The 20,283-nt window shown below is 39.5% G+C and overlaps 1 pseudogene across 1 annotated transcript; it reads left to right on the forward strand.

The window, feature by feature from the left end:
* The first annotated feature begins 760 nt into the window (after nucleotides 1-760).
* On the forward strand, nucleotides 761-2,373 carry LOC306641696 (heterogeneous nuclear ribonucleoprotein F-like; annotated as a pseudogene). The gene has a single exon. The product of its transcript is annotated as a heterogeneous nuclear ribonucleoprotein F-like (transcript).
* The last annotated feature ends 17,910 nt before the right edge of the window (nucleotides 2,374-20,283 follow it).

Genomic DNA, 20,283 nt, shown 5'->3' on the forward strand with positions numbered 1-20,283 from the left:
CTTCTTGGAGGTGGGGCTGGCATTTTTGACATCTTTGAAAATTGATATTCCTTTTGTAAAAAAATTCCAAGGAATTTTTACATCTTAGAATTTCTAATATAAAATAAGTAAAATTAATATACAAGGATATTACCTAAAGCACTATGAAAATTAAAAAAAAAACTTTATTGTTTAACAACAGGAGAGTGTTGTTAGGAAATAAACGGTGCAATAGGTGTACTTAAAATAGTATTCAGGCAGTAAAAAAATCAAAATGTGATTCTATGTCCTTGACATGCAAAGACATCCATCCATACATTTGAAAAAAGAAACTAACAAAACAATGTGGCTGGAATGATTCCATTTTTTGTAAACATGGATTTTGTTTGTTTATGTTAACTTAGAAAAAGATATATATGAACAGTGGTCACCTTTGAGTAGTGCAATTACAGGGTGTTTTTGTTTTCTTTATACATTTCAGTATTTTTCTGATTTTTTTTTTTAATGAGCATGTGTCATTTACTTTAAGATTACTTCTTTCACTTTGAAAAAAAAATTCATGGAAACATAATAAAAGTTTTGTATTCCTATTATAATAAATGACTGCAAAACTGCTAAACACCCATGTCTGGCTTTGCACTTTACCCTCAAAACAGAATGTTCTTTGTCCACAGCACCCAAGAAGAGTCCTCTTCCCTTGGACCCTTTTATCCTAAAGCCTCCCTGACCCTTCAAAAGAGGTGGGTATGTTTCAACCTAAAAAACAAGCAGCTAGGCCCGGAGCGCCAGTCTCTGCATTGGTCCCCTGCTCCTAGAAGTTAAGAACAAAAAAGATGCACCTGAACTTTCCCCAGAGCCTTCTGCGTTTTTAAGCATCAGGTGGAATTTGGGGTTCTCTGGCCTGGAGGCGCACTTGCTTGATGAAAGTAGAAATCAGCCCTGTCTTCCTCAACAGACAATTTGTTACCTACTTTGAGTGTCTTCCATTAAAGTCATCCATTGTTCTTTGAGCCACAGAAACCTGTGCCCAAGCTTGTCTGACATCTGCCTTGTCAAGTATCCATGATGCCGGGCCCTGAGGGAGGTGAAGGTTTTGTGGTCAAGCTCTGTGGCCTGCCCTGGTCCTGCTTAATTGAGAATGTGCAGAACTTTCTCTCCAACTGCACAATTCACTATGGGGTTGCAGGTGTCTGTTTCATTTACAGTAGAGAAGGCAGGCAGAGTGGTGAGGCTTTTGTTGAAGTTGAATTAGAAGATAATGTAAAAATGGTCCTGAAAAAAAAAAAAACAGGGAAAGCATGGGACACTGGGACACTGGTACATCGAGGTGTTCAAGTCACACAGAACCGAGATGGATTGGGTATTGAAGCACAGTGGTCCAAACAGTGCCAACACTGCCAATGAAGGCTTCATGCGGCTTCGGGGACTCCTGTTTGGATGCACAAAGGAAGAAATCGTTCAGTTCTTCTCAGGGTTGGAAATTGTGCCACATTGCCTGTGGATCCCAAGGGCAAGATTACAGGGGAGGCCTTCGTGCAGTTTACCTCACAGGAATTAGCTGGAAAGGCTCTAGGGAAGCACAAGGAGAGAGTAGGGCATAGGTATATCGAAGTGTTCAAGAGCAGTCAGGAGGTTAGGTCATACTCTGATCCGCCTCTGAAGTTCATGTCTGTGCAGTGGCCAGGGCTCTGTGACTGGCCAGACACAGCCCAGAGGTACACTGGCATCGTGAAGCAGGCAGGCCTGGAGAGAATGAGGTCTGGTGCCTACAGTGCAGGCTATGGGGGCTATGAGGAGGACAGCAGTCTGAGTGACAGCTATGGCCTTACCACCAACCTGTTTGGTAGAGACCTCAGTTACTGTCTCTCAGGAATGTATGACCATAGATATGGAGATGCTGAATTCACAGTGCAGAGCACCACTGGCCACTGTGTGCACATGAGGGGGCTGCCCTACAAAGCAACTGAGATCGACATTTACAACTTCTTCTCTCCACTCAACCCTGTGAGAGTCTATATTGAGATCGTCCCTGATGGTAGAGTGACGGGCGAAGCAGATGTTGAGTTTGCCATCCATGAAGAAGCTGTGGCAGCTATGTCAAAAGACAGGGCCAACATGCAGCACAGATATATAGAACTCTTCCTGAATTCAGCAACAAGGGCCAGCAATGGGGCTTATAGCAGCCAGGTGATGCAGGGCATGGAGGTGTCAGCTGCCCAGGCCACCTACAGTGGCCTAGAGAGCCAGTCAGTGAGTGGCTGTTATGGGGCCAGCTATAGCAGTCAGAATAGCATGGGTGGATATGACTAGTTTTGTAGTAACATTTGAGTTATTTCAATCAAATATTCACAGGCAGTCAACAAGCAGTGAAAAGCAATTTATAACTAGAGGAAGCTGTGGGACACATTTTGCACCATGAGTTTGTGAAACCTGGATTAAAAAATTACCTCTTCAGCCAGCATATCGACGCCTTTTTTGAGTGCAGATTGCTCACTCTCAGGCACCTATCATCTGCCATTTGCCTGCCTCTCACCTGTGCATCGCCTGTCTTACACCTATCCATCTCTCAATGCACAAGGTTCACCTCCCGATCGACCCACAACAGTCAGCAAACTGACTGCCGACCGCCAGTGGAGCACCAGCTCCCTGCTGCTGCCTGGAAGTTCACTGTTACAGTACCTGCAGGTTTGATTACACATGGCTCCCACCATTTTGAGACAACAGCCAGGCCCCATAGGAACCCTGGCCAGACTGACTGAGCCCCTTCTCCAGGATCCCTCAGCCCGACCAATCACTCCCTGCCTCTGGGGCCCTCACATCGACTGACTGCTCCCTGCTGCCAGGACCCCCAGACCAACTGACTGCGCCCTATCACCGGGGCCCCACACTGACTGCACCCAGCCTCCAGGATCCCCCAACCACACCAAACACACCCAAACTCCAGGACCCCTGCCTGACCAACCGCACCCCACCTCCAGGACCTCCAGCTGACCATGTTCACACCCTGAGCTGTAGCTCCCCATTTGCCAACCCATTTGGAAGCCAGAGCAGCCATCTTGGATTATCCTGGAAGCCAGAGCTCCCATCTTTAGGTGGGGCAAATCCCATCCTGAGACTCCTGCCAGAGACTAGAAGTTCAATGTCAGGTACCTCTCCTGCATCAGGCTACTAAAGACTGGGAGGTTTTATTACTATATGACTGTTATACTGTACATTTTCTTTTTTCTGCTCATTGAAAATTTTTAAGTTTTCATTTCTTTACTTTTCTTGCTCTCTTTTCCTTTTGTTTACCTGTTCCCTCAGAGTCTCTTTCTCCCTTTTTTGCATGCTAACATCCAATTTCTTTTGATTACACTCTCACTCCTTCTTTAATCTAGAACTTCTATATATTCTTTTCTTATCCCATTAACAGCCACATTCTACATCCCTCTGCATCCTCTTTGTCCTCCATTAGAGACTGCAGACCTATTGCAAATCTGTTTGTTTTACTCAAGATAATATTTGAACTCATTTTGTTTATTACGACAATTTTGTTATTGTCCTCATAGGGGCTATTTGGTCTAGGATTGCATAGTGTCTGATTTGGGCACTGCTAATACTGATCTCCCCTTAAAGAAAAGGTTTTGGAAACCTATAGGGCCACTATAAGGCTATAGGGGGAAATCTGCAATACCCCAGATCTGCACTGCTGGAGGGGAAGATACATGAACAATATGAAAAAACATGGGAAGAAAATGATCCAAACAAATCTAGATTCTATATTAATAGAATCCAATGACAGTACGGTAGAAGAAATGTCAGAAAAGGACTTCAGATTATACATGATTAAGATGATTCGCGAAGCAAAGCATGAGATAAGAGAGCAAATGCAGGCAATGAATGATAATACCAATAAGCTGACAGAGTAACTGCAGGAAGCAAAAGATCATTTCAACAAAGAGGTAGAGATTCTCAAAAATAACCAAATGGAAATCCTTGAAATGAAGGAAACAATAAACCAAATAAAAAACTCAATGGAAAGCATCACCATCAGACTAGACCACTTGGAAGACAGAACCTCAGACAATGAAGACAAAGTATTTAATCTTGAAAATAAAGTCGCCCAAACAGAGAAGATGGTAAGAAATCATGAACAGAATCTCCAAGAACTATGGGACATCATGAAAAGACCAAATTTAAGAATTATTGGGATTGAGGAAGGCTCAGAGATACAAACCAAAGGAACGAACAACCTATTCAATGAAATAATATCAGAAAATTTCCCAAACCTGAAGAATGAAATGGAAAATCAAATACAAGAGGCTTACAGAACACCAAATGCACAAAATCACAACAGATCCACACCAAGGCACATTATAATGAAAATGCCTAACATTCAAAATAAACATAGGATTTTGAAGGCCACAAGAGAAAAGCATCAGATTACATATAGGGGGAGACCAATACGGATAACAGTTGACTTCTCAACCCAGACTCTAAAAGCTAGAAGGGCCTGGAACAACATATTTCAAGCTCTGAAAGAACATGGTTGCCAACCAAGAATCCTTTACCCAGCAAAACTAACCTTCAGATTTGAAGATGAAATAAAATCCTTCCATGATAAACAAAAGTTAAAAGAATTTACAAATAGAAAGCCTGCACTACAGAATGTTCTCAACAAAATATTCCATGAGGAGGAAATGAAAAACAACAACGTAGGTCAGCAAAGGGAGATTAGAAAAAAACCACTTAAAGGAGAAACCAAGCCAACTTAAAAACCAAAAATAAGCCCCAATGATTGAGAATATGAATCATATCTCAATTATAAGCCTGAACATTAATGACCTAAACTCATCAATCAAAAGACATAGACTGGCAGAATGGATTAAAAAGAAAGACCCAACAATATGCTGCCTGCAAGAGACTCATCTCATAGAAAAAGACATCCACAGACTAAAGGTGAAAAGATGGGAAAAAACCTACCACGCACATGGACTCAGTAAAAAAGCAGGGGTTTCCATCCTTGTATCAGATAAAGTGGACTTCAAGCCAGTTAGTCAGAAGGGATAAAGAAGGACATTTCATACTGCTTAAGGGAACCATAAATCAGGAAGACATAACAATAATAAATATTTATGCCCCAAACAATGGTGCATCCCTGTACAACAAACAAATTCTTCTCTTAATTCTTAATGGGGGGTGGGAGTAGGACAAGAATGGAGGAAGGAGGGACTGTATAGAGGGAAAAGAGAGGTGGGAGGGGTGTGGGGGAAGGAAAAAAATAATGGAATGAATCAAACATCATTACTCTATGTAAATTTATTACTCCATGTACAAACAGAAACAATATGTATACCATTTGTTTACAATAAAAATAAATTAAAAAAAAAAACAAATTCTTCTCAATTTCAGGAATCACATAGACCACAACACAATAATTCTGGGTGACTTTAACGCACTGCTGTCACCACTAGATAGAGCTTCCAAACAAAAACTAACCAAAGAAACCATAGAACTCAATAACACAATCAATAACCTAGACTTAATAGACATATATAGAATATTCCATCCATCAATGAGCGGATTCACTTTCTTCTCAGCAGCACATGAAACCTTCCCGAAAATTGACCATATGTTATACCACAAAGAAGCCCTTAGGAAATGCAAAAAAATAGAGATACTGCCTTGTGTTCTTTCGGATCATAATGGACTGAGAGTAGAAATCAATGACAAAATAAAGAACAGAAATTACTCCAACACTTGGAGGCTAAATAATATGCTATTGAATGAAACATGGATAACAGAAAACATCAGGGAGGAGATAAAAAAAATTCTTAGAGGTAAATTAGAACAACGATACAACATATCAAAATCTCTGGGACATTATGAAAGCGGTACTAAGAGGAAAATTCATTGCATGGAGCGCATTCCAGAAAAGAATGAAAAGTCAACAACTAAATGACCTAACATTACAGCTCAAAGACCTAGAAAAAGAGGAACAGAATAACAGCAAAAGTAGTAGAAGAAAGGAAATAATTAAAATCAGAGCTGAAATCAATGAAATTGAAACAAAAGAAACAATTCAAAAAATTGACAAAAGAAAAAGTTGGTTCTTTGAAAAAGTAAACAAAATAGACAAACCCTTAGCCACACTAACAAAGAGAAAGAGAGAGAAGACTCAAATTACTAAAATACATGATGCAAAAGGAAATATCAGGACAGACACCACTGAGATACAGAACATAATGAGAAGCTACTTTGAAAATCTGTATTCCAACAAAATAGAAACTACCAAAGACATTGACAAATTTCTAGAGACATATGCTCCTCCCAAACTGAACCAGGAGGACATACACAATTTAAACAGATCAATATCAAGCAATGAAATAGAAGAAACCATTAAAAACCTACCATCCAAGAAAAGCCCAAGACCAGACGGATTCTCAGCCAAGTTCTACAAGACCTTCAAAGAAGAACTCATTCCAGTACTTCTCAAAGTATTCCAGGAAATACAAAAGGAGGGTACCCTAACAAACTCATTCTATGAAGCTAATATCACCCTCATACCCAAACCAGGCAAAGACACATCAAGGAAAGAAAATTTTAGACCAATATCCATGATGAATATAGACGCAAAGATCCTTAACAAAATATTGGCAAACCCTATCCGAAAACATATTAAGAAAATTGTGCACCATGATCAAGTGGGGTTCATCCATGGAATGCAAAGATGGTTTAACAGCTGTAAATCAATAAACATAATCCATCATGTCAATAGACTTAAGGATAAGAATCATATGGTTATATCAATTGATGCAGAAAAAGTGTTCGACAAAATACAACACCCCTTCATGCTGAAAACACTAGAAAAAATAGGGATAGTAGGAACATACCTGAATATTGTAAAGGCTATTTATGCTAAGCCCATGGCCAACATCATTCTAAATGGAGAAAAACTGAAACCATTCCCTTTAAAACGTGAACAAGACAGGGATGTCCACTTTCATCACTTCTATTCAACATTGTTCTCGAAACTCTAGCCAGAGCAATTAGGCAGACTAAAGAAATTAAAGGGATATGAATAGGAAAAGAGGAACTTAAGATGTCACTATTTTCTGATGACAAGATTCTATATTTAGAGGATCCAAAAACCTCCTCCAGAAAACTTCTAGACCTCATCAATGAATTCAGCAAAATAGCGGGCTATAAAATCAACATGCATAAATCTAAAGCATTTTTATACGCAAGTGACAAAACATCTGACAGGGAAATGAAGAAAACAACTCCATTTGCAATAGCCTCACAAAGAATAAAATACTTGGGAATCAATCTAACCAAAGAGGTGAAAGATCTCTACAATGAAAACTACAAAACATTGAAGAAAGAAATTGAGAAAGACCTTAGAAGATGGAAAGATCTCCCATGTTCTTGGATAGGAAGAATTAATATTGTCAAAATGGCCATACTACCAAAAGTGGTATACAGATTCAATGCAATTCCAATTAAAATCCCAATGATGTACCTCACAGAAATAGAGCAAGCAATCATGAAATTCATCTGGAAGAATAAGAAACCCAGAATAGCTAAAGCAATCCTTAGCAGGAAGAATGAAACAGGGGGTATCGCAATACCAGAACTTCAACTATACTACAAAGCAATAGTAACAAAAACAGCATGGTATTGGCACCAAAATAGACAGGTAGATCAATGGTACAGAGTAGAGGACACGGACACAAACCCAAATAAATACAATTTTCTCATACTAGACAAAGGTGCCAAAAATATGCAATGGAGAAAAGATAGCCTCTTCAACAAATGGTGCTGGGAAAACTGGAAATCCATATGCAACAGAATGAAACTAAACCCCTATCTCTCTGCACAAAACTCAACTCACAATGGATCAAGGACCTCGAAATCAGACCAGAGACCTTGCATCTTATAGAAGAAAAAGTAGGTCCAAATCTTCACCTTGTTGGCTTAGGATCCTACTTCCTTAACAGGACTCCCATAGCACAAGAAATAAAAGCAAGAATCAATAACTGGGATAGATTCAAACTAAATAGCTTTCTCTCAGCAAAGGAAACTGTCAGCAATGTGAAAAGAGAGCCTACAGAGTGGGAGAATATCTTTGCCACTCATACTTCAGATAGAGCACTAATTTCCAGAATATATAAAGAACTCAAAAAACTCTACACGAAGAATACAAATAATCCAATCAACAAATGGGCTAAGGATATGAACAGATGCTTCACAGAAGAAGATCTACAAGCAATCAACAAACATATGAAAAAATGTTCAACATCTTTAGTAATAAGAGAAATGCAAATCAAAACTACACTAAGATTCCATCTCACCCCAATTAGAATGGCAATTATCAAGAATACAAGATATACAACAATAGGTGTTGGAGAGGATGTGGGGGAAAAAGTACACTCATACATTGCTGGTGGGGCTGCAAATTAGTTCAGCCACTCTGGAAAGCAGTGTGGAGATTCCTTAGAAAACTTGGAATGGACCCACCATTTGACCCAGCTATCCCACTCCTCGCCCTATACCCAAAGGACTTAAAATCAGCATACTACAGAGATACAGCCACATCAATATTCATAGCTGCTTAATTCACAATAGACAGACTGTGGAACCAATCTAGATGTCCTTCAATTGATGAATGGATAAAGAAACTGTGGTATATATATACAATGGAATATTACTCAGCTATAAAGAATAATAAAATTATGGCATTTGCAGGCAAATGGATGAAATTGGAGAATATCATGCTAAGTGAGATAAGCCAATCTCAAAAAAACCAAAGGACGAATGATCTCACTGATAAGCGGATGATGACACATAATGAGGGGTGGGAGGGGGCAAGAATGGAGGAAGGAGGGACTGTATAGTGGGAAAAGAGGAGTGCGAGGGGTGGAGGGGGGAAGAAAAAATAACAGAATGAATCAAACACCATTACCCTATGTAAATGTATGATTACGCAAATGGTATGCTGTTACTCCATGAACAAACAGTAACAACATGTATCCCATTTGTTTACAATAAAAATAAATTTTAAAAAATTACCTCTTCAGTGTTTTCTCATGCAAACTTTTCTTCTAGCATGTGATATTGAGTAAACTAAAAACTATCTTCTTCCACTTTTCTTGATTAACATTTTGGTAGTATACTTCAGAGTGATGTTATCTGAGTTAAAGTAGTTTTAAGTGTGTTAAATGCGGGTATTTTACACACCACCACAGTGAACACATTGGGGAGATGTACTTTTCTGGAGAACTCAAAGGTGCTAGATCCCTAAATTCAAGAGAAACATTTCTCATGTTTGTTTGTTCTATTTTTTTTTCCTCTTCATTTAAAAATTTTAGGTTAAGATTAAGTTTTTTAGAGTTAGTTTTGAGAACTGAGACACTAGTACTGTAAGAATTGTTGAGGACTTGACTGAAAGCTTTCTTTGTACTGTGATTTCCTTTTGGGTGTATTTTGCTAAGTGAAACTTGTTAAATTTTTTGTTAACTAAATTTTTTTCTTAAAGACTTTTTCACAATTAAAAAAAAAAAGCAGCTAGTTAGACTAAGTTAAGTCACAACAGCAGAAGGTGCAGAGATAAAATACTGTGGAAGCAAGGTCAGAACCTACCTTAATTCAGACCTTCTTCCAATCAGCAAAATTCTCATACCATGGAGGCAGCATTGACCCAGGTCAGCAGCCTAGGGAATCAGGAAACACGTGTTGGGTCAGGACCCTGGATTCTGGACCAGAAGCACACAGTGCTCAATAATCTAAGAGTGGCCGTATATTGTATCATCCAAGCTGGAAACACTTGTTTTGTTTTGTCCCAGTACAGGGAATTGAATCCAGGGGCACTCTGCCACCGAGCTACATCCTCAACCCTTTTTATTTTCCACATTGAGATAGGATCTTGCTAAGTCGCCAGGCTGACCTCAGACGTGTGATTCTCCCACCTCAGCCTCCCAAGTAGCTGAAATGACAGGCATCAGCCACCATGCCCAGCTGACCAGCTGACACTAGAACTCTTGTGAGAGTGAAACTTAGGGTTACTTAAGGAGCTAAGATAACAAATATTAAAAGAAGCGATGCCAGGCAAACCAGGATGCATGGTCACCCCCTGCCCACAGTGCTCACTGCCTGCCTTTAAGCTGAAATGGAGGAATGTGGTTGCACCTGAAGAAGCACAGCGCCCCCCACCACCCCTGCCTACTCAGGAATTCCCAGGCGATGAGTCTTCAGATAACTGGATTGTTGGTTTTAGCCCGATTAAGTGAGGACAGAGAAAGAGCTCACAAAAACAAAGGTGGGTTTCTATTTTACCTTATTTAACAAACCACGTCTTGCCTGCTTGGCAGGTATGTAGCACACCTGGAAGAGCACCCCTGCTCCATGTATAACTTGTCACATGCTTGTCCCCTCAGTTCTCACAGTTCTCATAGGTGCAGGTTCTGGTGGTCACTGCTGAGAATTCACTGGCATCAGCCCTCACCTGGAACAAGACCTCCCTCCCTGAAATCTCGCCTGGCCATTTTCTGGTGAACTGCCCTAAAAGACTAACATTGTTGCTCCTTCCAACCACCTGAGGGCCGTGGGGGTAGGTGGCAGACGTGTAGTCCTTCCATTGAACCAACAGACCCCTTCCTGGATGAGGCCTCCCACTAATCCCAGTGTGGCAAGATGCCCAAAGTCACACTGTCATTCACAGCCTTCAGTGTAACAAAGAGGCACTGTACCTTCCATACAACTGGCAGAGCCTTCCCACCCCACTCTTCTGCCTCGTGAGCCTTCCAGAAACCTTGGGGTCATCTTTGACTCCTTCTTTCTTTCTCACTTGACCAGTATCCCCAACCCCTCTGTTCCACTGGGATGCCTTCAAGATGTTCCCGGGGTCCTGCTCTCACCACTAGGCTGTTGATTCTCCCTGTCCAAGTCACTTGCCTCTGCGCCTGGATTATTGCAGATGTCCTCCCCAAGAGTGTCCTTGTCACCAGCCCATTCAGTCTCTTCTCAATACCTCTCCTTTCAACAAAAAACACCACATTTTGTTTACAGAACAGACACTAATACTGCTACTAATTACAGTATTGATTACTAATTTGGTATTTCCTGAATTCTGTTTCCTTTTGTCCTCCCCATGATCGGAGTAAAATAGCGAAGATCAGAGCTTAGCAGACCCATGCAGGTATCATCAGCCTTCTTCAGGGTCTTTCTCCCTTTTAATTTCTTGCCAACTCCTTAGAAATAAGGCCTCTGTTCTTTTATTAATGTCTGCTTTTCACCAGATTATAATAAATAACATTTATTGAGTCCCTTTGATGTGTCATACATTAGGCTAGATCTTTATCTACTTATCTCATTTAATTTTTGCAACTACTATCCAAGGAGGGTCACTCAACCCCACATTACAAATGAGGAAGCATGTATGTCCACAGCAGGTTTGTAGACAGTCTCCTGGCTGGAAATCAGCAGGCCTGAGATTTGAATTTGGGTTCATCTGCATTTGTTTTTCATTGATTTTCCTGGTGGCAACTCAGTGATCACAGAAGAAGTTAACCCATCTTGCTCTGAATTACAACTACATAACGTGTTGAGAATGCCCAGATGAGTTTCAGCTTGTCCCCAGACTTGTCACAGTGTTGGCCTGCCTCAGTTTCTCTACCTTCAACCCAGGCTCTGTTGAGGACAGAGCCCTGCTCCAAGATTCACTGTGAGCTTCTTAGAAGCTGGAGCCCTCCTGCCTCACTAGAAACTCACTACATTTTCAGTTTTTGCACTGGACTTCAGTCTCCCTGCCCTTGAACCAGTCCTTTTTCTCTTCCTTCCAGGTTCCCACCCTGAGGAACAGCCTGGCTATCAGTTTCTTCTTGTAGAGACGGATCAAAGTCTACTTCGAGCTATTGCTCACCTGCAATATTGGTTCTGTTGTCTTTTTCTTATTTCCAACAAGCCTAGTTTCCTTTTCTTTGTCCTAGTCCATTATCTGTTGCTATAACCAGTGGTTGTGACTGGGTAATTTGGTACAAATGGAAAATTACTTGTCTCACTGTTCTGGAGGCTGGGAAGTCCAAAAGGAAGGCACCTCAGACTCACATGAGGGCCTTCTGCTGTATTATGACATAGGCGAGGGCATCACGTGGTAAGACAGAACCAGCATGTCAGCTGGGGTCCCTTTCCCTCTCCCTATGAAGACCCTAATGTCATTGCGGGTACACTACCCTCATGACTATCTCCCAAAGACTCCACTTTCAAATGTCATAAACATGAATTTGGCATTAAATTTCCAACTCGTGAACTTTGGGGGGACACATTAAAACCATAGCATTCTCCAAGACAGCCTGAGGCAGGGTGGCACCAACACATCCCTACAGCCAAGGCTGCTTGCCTGATTAAAGTGAGTGGGAAATAGCCCTTCAAGTCACAGGCCTTTGGATTTTTTTGAGTAGTTAGAATAGGATGGACAGACAGCTTCCTGTAACAGCTCTGCACATCTTCCTGCAGGTCCCGTGTTGCCAAAATAATGTGCTCCTTCTTTCCTATGTCCCAGGTACTGTTCTAGACTGTTTATCAATAAGTGCACATCTAAGTGGCATTGTCCATAGTGACCAAATTAGTGACCTGGAGGATCATTTCCAATTCTGAAACTCTGATTCCATACCATACTACATGACAAACTTAAGCCAAAGAAATAGCCCAAAACCCACCATGGGAGTACTATGCCCAAGATAGGCACTCCAAAGGATATGCATCCAAAGGATATGTGGTGGTAGACATTGCTCATAAATCATTGAGGACTGAAGATAAAGACAGTCCTAAAACTGTCAGTTTAAATAGAACAGAGAGATTCTGAGAAAGAGCTGAGGGCGTTTTCCAGAAGGTATGATTGCTTTCAGGTTGGAGTCAGGGAACTCCATGGAGTTAATCTTCATTGGGCATTTACTTTGTGCCAGGTCCCATTCCAGATTGTTAAGCTAGACTTTGTTTCAACAAACAAGACAAAGCAGTCAGCAAACAAGATAAAGTCCCTGGCCCTGTGGAGCTGATTACTTAAGCAATGGGAGAGAAGCCACAAACATATTTAAAATACAATAACATGACCTTTTTCTGGCTCTCATGGATAAATTATTGTAAGTTTAGAGAGTGATAAGTGCCGGGAAGAAAATATCCAGAGTGATAGGATGATGAGTGACAAAGAAAAGAGCCCTCCCCTCATACTCCAAAGATGCCATTTAAACCAAGACCTAGAGTGTGTAAAGAAATCCAGGCAGAGGAAGGAACTAAGAATGGTAGAGAGGTTTGGGGTGTGAGCAATAGCATTTGCATTGCTCATGAAGAATGCTGGGTACAGAAAAAGAGGGGAAGGATGTGCATTCCCAGAAGAAAGCCCGAGGAAAGATGGGGTCAAGCAGGGAAGGACACATATCATGTCACCAGCAAGAGGCCAGAAGGTGGGGCTGAGACAGGTAGTGAAGAGCACTGTTGAGGAGGCTCTGGGACACCTTGAAGGCTGGGAAAAGTCTTCCAGCAGCCTTCCACACACACCCTTAGAAGTCCTTCCACACACACCCTTAAAAGACACACAAAGCAGCTGGTGTGGATGCTCAGGAGGTAATCATCTAAAGCAGGCCAAGGGCTTCGGTGTTTACAGTCATAGTTAATCCTAGGATGCCTTTGTGCCGATATGAATGCATTTATTCCACAGGACAGGCTCCATGAGGCCCAGGTTGATGCAGAAGCCTCTGAGTTTTGTGTCCTGGTACAGTCCTGCTGTGAATACCTAGGTGTGGTCCACCTAACCAACTTTACAATCGGAGCCACTGCGCACCCATTAGATAGCTCTACAAAACTGGCTGACTGGGACCGAGGCAGACGAAGCTTTAGGATAAAGCCAACAGGACTCAGCTGTGGAGGGAAATGAATAATCAAAACTATAGTCAACATGCTGTTCACACTTGCAGCAAGTCTAGTCCCAAGCTAAGGGTTTTCCATGCATCCTCACTTGTCCTGCCTGTAGTTCTACATATGAAACAAAACCAAGCCTTCTATGGGTCCAGATAACTGTCACTGGCAAGTCAACTGTGAGAGGGCAGAAAAAAGAGTTTGTTTGGAATCAATGTTCCGTGGAACATTGATTCATGAAACAATGTTCTACCTATGCCCCCCAAAAGAATTGTGCTCCCTTGTTAAAATAAGTTCCCCATAATTTTCCCCCTTCTGTCTCTTCAGGGATCTGACATTTACTTTGAAAATGAAACCACCCTTCTCCTGCTCCATCCTTAGCAAGATCTCGGGGGCTTGCTATATAGTTTGGATCAGCTTTCTGTGAGTAGCCCCACAGCGCCACCTGGTGTCTGGAGCTGGATGGCGCCGATTCATGAAGGGTCCACTGGCTACAAGCATTGTTGAAATTTGGTGGTCCTGACAGCAGTTCAAAAAACTTTGTATTTTGTTTCTGACTGCAAAAAAGCATGCTCATTGTAAAACTTTTATTTGAGACTGGGTCTCTCTGTGTTGCCCAGGCTGGCCTCAAACAATGATGCAGCTGCCTCAGCCTTCTAAAGTAACTAGAATTATAGACCACAGGCCTAGCTCATTGTAAAAATTGTAAGTGTGCTTTTAAAGAGCAGAAAGTCAAGTTTGTCCTGCTTTCACTGCCATATGAATATTGTCTTTGGTCTGAAACCATCAAAAGATATCTGTTATTTTGATAACAGTGTCATAGTTATATAGGATAGTGTCCTCTATTCTTAGGAAAGGAGTGCTAAAATGTTTGCAGTTGACCTAGGGTTGGAAGATAGAGGGGAGGCTAAAAGAGGACGGGGGGGAGAAAGAGAGAGAATGTTAATTATTGAATCCAGATGTGTGATATACAGGTAGCTATTGTATAGTCCTTGCAAATTTTTATGTGCTTAATATTTTTCAAAATCAACAGTCACAAACACTAAAGAGATGCATGAAGGGAGAAGATAGACATGTCCTGAATGCCAAATATGGAAACTCAGAAATGCAGACCATTCATGCCATACAGGCAGAACTTATAGGGCTGCCCACTACTAGTGGGAAAACTGAACAATCTGGGACTGGATTCCAGCCAACAACTTTGAAGGTAGCATCAAATTTTCATGGTTCTGGGGAGTGAAGTTCTGATTAAAAGTGAGTCTATTTCCATGGTGGAAATATTAACAATGTGGTAAATTTCAAGATGTCGATATGAGGTCACTATGCACAGAGTCAAGAATACATGTGCACAATTACACAATCAACTCTCCTGAGTTTAGCTCCTGCACACCATTGAAAACCACAGTAGAAAATACATATCAAATGGAATCACAAAACATCAGTCTCTTCCTTCCTGCTAGTCATTCTTCTCAAAGTTACCATTATTAATGGTTCTTCATGTATATATTCAAATATAATATTTATGCACAAGTCTGTATGTGTGTATGCATACATCTCATGTGTCTGCTTTATAATTGCACAGAATTCATACCCTACCCTCTGTTCTGAATCTTGCATTTTTCCCTTAATAAAAATCTTAGTTCTTTGATAGTATACACAGATCTACACTTCCCTATTGTCTTCAACAACATTCCATCTATGGAAGTACCGTGAATTATTAGTGTCCTGTTGATGGACATTTGGTTTATTTCTCTCATTCTCTTTCATTAACATAAACAATGCCATGATGATCATTCTAGTACATCTTGACCTACTTTTGTGAATATATCCATAGCAGTGAATTTGCTGGATCATGGGGGTATGCACACTTGAAGATATAATCAAATATATTTCACATATATTTACTAATATTAGGCTTCAATAAGTTTCTGATTTGATTTTTGTAAAATTTGATTTACCAATCAAAATCAATGTATAAAAGTTGAAAATTGTTGTCTCATCACTTTGATCTGCATTTCATTCATTTGCTCATTCCAGAAATATCTTTTGAGTGCTTCCTCTGTGCCAGATACTAGTGCAATCTTTCATATTAAATCTTATAGATTATATGTTTATATGTCTCCTTTTAGAGACTATTTATAGCCTGCTGCAATTTTCTATTAGGTTGTTCTTATTCCTATTTCAGATTTGTAGATTCTCTTTGTGAGAACATCTCCTACTTCCCACACACATTGCAATTTTCCCCTAATAGTTTTGGCATGCTGAATTTGAGATTTTTCCATTTTGCATAGAAAAATGTTTAGTTTCTATGTAGTAAAAAAATAATATATCTCTACTTTCTGGCATCCCGGTTTTGTATCTGACTTAGGAATATGTTTCCAATCCAAAATTATATTTGCTATTTTTATACTTAAATTTTCAACATTTAAATGTTTGACTTAATGTTTGAATTTATTACAAGAAAAGACTGAGATCCAGATTTATAACTTTCAAAATTAGTGCTGTTTTCTATGACCATTTGAAATGTTACTTTTAGTCCCTTTATAAATCCAATTTTCATCTTCAGTTACTTCTGTGCTGCTTATTATCTTCTATTATATTATCTACTTATATAATTTGTACATTTTATGTAGTGTTAATGAATATCATGCACAAAACATTACAATGTTTTGATTCATGTTTAAGATACAATCCATTAATTGCCTTAATGATAGTTTTTCAGGATCATATTGAATATATTGAGGATTTTGATGGTTTATTTTTCAAGAATATGCATATTCTCATAGAAGGAAGACCAATAGAGTAGGGGAAAGGGACGAAGGAGAGCAAGGGAGCAAGGAGGGGAGGGAAAAGAGGTACTGGTAAATCAAATTTATCAAATTATATTATTATATTGTATGCATGTATGAATATGTAGCAATAAATTCCACTATTATGTATGTAATTATAATGCACAAATAAAATTTTTAAAAAAATATTTGTGTTTTCCATTTTCTGTTTCTCACAGAAAAGCTTTAAAGATTTTTTTCATGGACACTATTCATGTATTCTTAACTCTGTTGCTATAGTAAATTAAATCCCTACTTCTACTTTAAAAAGCTATTGCTTATTTGCAGTAATTATAATTAGCCCTATAATTGAACTTTTAATAGTTACTATTTTCCAAGAGACATCACTGAAAAGAATCATAATTTTCTTCCTTCCCCTCATTTATGGTTCACTTCATTTTCCTGATTGCATTGGTTAGTATTTCCCAGTATATTGAAAATAACAGTGGGAATAGTAGTTGTTCTTTCTTGCTCTTGAATTTTATGGGACAACTTCCTGTGTTTTGTCATTAAGCATGATAAAATGTTAAGCTTCACATGAATATCTTGTCCCCATTCTTTAAGCTTCAGCCCAAAATTTGCCATCGGGGACACTTAAATGATCTAAAATCCCTCATCCCCATTCCTTCGTTAGTATCTAAATTATTAGTTTTATTTTCTTCATAGCAATAATTATAGGATTTATTGTATTACATAACGAAGCATAAATTATTTTGTTATGTTTACTTTTTTCTTTTGCCTTCACTTAAATAAAAGCTCCACTGGAACAAGAACCCTGTCTACCTAGTACATAGTATCTTTCTATTTCTTGGTCAATGAATACTGGATGGCCTATCTAGGAAAGAAAAATGAATGCATTCATAGTCATCTTTTCACAGCCTTCCATTTTAATATTAGTTCAACATTGCCATATTTTACTACACTTTCATAACACATTCCCCCTAGTTTGGATATTTAAATTGCTTCAATATCACTAAGGGTGCTATTATATTCAAGGTCTCACAAGTGCAATAATAGCCTAACTTTATGGACCTTGCTTCATTCTCTTTTGTCAAGTTGTTGCTCAACCTGGCATACTCTCTGGCCTCCCTTGTTCTACTAGTGGAGTCAAGGTGTGCTCAAACAGGCTATTTGCCTGTTTGTTTCCATTCTTCTCCCTTCTCAGCATTGCAGGAAACCTCCCAATGTGTCCAGGTAGTCTTGCCAACATGGGCACTTGCAGAAGACTAGAGAGGCAGGGCAAGGCCTGGAATTCCCCCTCTTGGCTTCTGCAGGGATTGTGCTCAGTGCATTGTCTTTTCCTCAGATTGATGCCTCCACACCATCCCTCAGTCATAGTCCAGTTCTGTGCTTTGTAATTTCCTTCGGTCAGGCCTGTTGTTTCTATCCACCAGTATCTTCAAACTCCCTCCTATCTCCTTTTGAAATACCCATGGGGACTTCCATTTTCTGACTGAACCCTGACTCAGAGGTGATTAGATGTGTTAAACTAGTTAAAAGAAGCACTGAACTATACCCCAAATTTTCTATCCTCCTTTCTCTATGGACATAACTTTTGATTACAGGATTGTGTACTTTTCATTTTGATTGTGTAGTAGTATTCTGGCTCTTTAAAAATGGAGTAATATTTCTTCTGCAATTTCATTATCAGTATTTTTCATGTGACAGTTGCCATTTATGTGTACATACAAGGGTTTCATACACTGTTCAATGGTTATCATTGTACCCATCTCAAAGGCAGGGAATTTTCACTTCTCACTGGCCAATTTACTCCCGAAATGTGTTCACAGGCAGCTTTTTATTGTTACTGGTTCAAAGGATTACTCTTGATCTCATCACATTTCATAATGGAAACAATTAAGAAAGGTTTTGGTTTTGTCAACCAATAGTTAAGTGTAATCATTTTTATTAAAAAAGGTATTTGCTGTTCGTTCCTCGTCACAAGGCCCCAAAACAAAAAATCTTCAACTTTTAAAATTTTAATTCAGGTTTTATCCAAAGCCCTTTAATATTTGTGATTTACTCAACTAATATTTATAGAACACTTACTACGTATCAGGAACTGTTGTTTTAGAGAAAACCTAGAGTGAAGAAGTGATGGAAGGTGCTCTTTTAGATGAACAATGAGGATAGGCCTCTAACATGACAATAAGTGGGTAGAAATTTAAAGTTTCTAAAACAGAACTTTTAAGGGAGAGAAAAAGCTAACAGCTGGAGGGACTACAAGAAGTAAGGCAAAAATTAGGGGGGTGGGGGCTGAGCCAGGAACATGGTAATATTCCGAGGCTTGAACATGAAAGTCATGGTAGGTGCTTTCAGTCTTGCCCTAAACCTGAAGTCATTTAGGATTATGAACAGAATGACGCAGGTGGTTTACATTTCACTTAGGCAGCTGCCATGGAGAACTGGCCCTGCACGTGCAAGGATAGGTGGGGGTGAAAGCCTGGGATTTTAAGAGCAGAAGCAGGTTAGGTTGTAGCCATGGTTTTCTGAAAGATGACTGGATTGGACTATAGTGGTAAATATTGTAGTGAAGAACTCTTAGATCTGAGTATTTCTGAAGGCAGCTGGCAGATGGATTAAATGTGGGGTGTTGGGAAAAACTGACTTGAGTCTTTAACTGGGGGAATGATGGTTATCAATTACTGGAAATGGGAACACTAGAGAACAAAGCCTGAAATACCAATCATGAGTTTTTAAGAGAACCTGCCTACTACTGTAAAATATCTAAAAATGACCATTTCTGGGAATGAAGGTCAGGGTTCATGAGGGTGTAATGGACATACAAATGGGAATTTTACAGACAAACCTGGATGAGATCACCCAGACAGACTACTTTAGGGCACTCACAAGGCTCAATCAGGTACAGGGGCAAACAGCAAAACAAAACAGGATCACAAAATTAAGCCAAAAAAACTGTTTTTGATGGTGTTGGAAAGCAAATCTGGGCCTCACACACATTAGGCAAGTGCTACTCCCCAGACCTCAGAATTTTCATTAAAATAATTAAGAACTACTGAAATACAACTGTTAAAATTTAAGCATAATCTAGTTTAAATTTCATTACACAAATGCAAATTTTGCATTGAGTTCCCAAACACAGTTCTGAAATAACTGCACAATATAATCAAAACATATTTATTACTTTTTAGTGTCATTCTGTACACTTCCGTACAAATACAAGAATATAGGCATATTTACAGGTATTGAAAAGAAATCTGTATATTCAAACCCAACATCTAAATACAGTAGCTTTAAGTCCTGAACTACAGGAGTCTGGTATGCACTGAATTCACGGTCTGCCCTTCACTCTCCCCTTTAAAGTAGTCCCTTTAAAGCTAAGGTGTTTAACAGAACATGAAATTTTTGAAATGGGGTAACAACTCTTTACAAGATTTTAAGTGATTCCCTTGTAATATTTTACAAGCATAAAATATATATAACTAGAAGAAAAAGTCACTCGGGCTATTAAAAGAAGCATGATGTCTTGAAAAAAATGGTGGCATATGGAGGTCAGTGTGCTTAAAATTTGAAATTATAGTCCAAGTTTTAAAATCAAAGTTAGGTTAAAGAAAAATGGTGGAAG

Source organism: Sciurus vulgaris (assembly GCF_902686455.1).
Source record: "Sciurus vulgaris genome assembly, chromosome: 12".
NCBI lineage: Eukaryota > Metazoa > Chordata > Mammalia > Rodentia > Sciuridae > Sciurus > Sciurus vulgaris.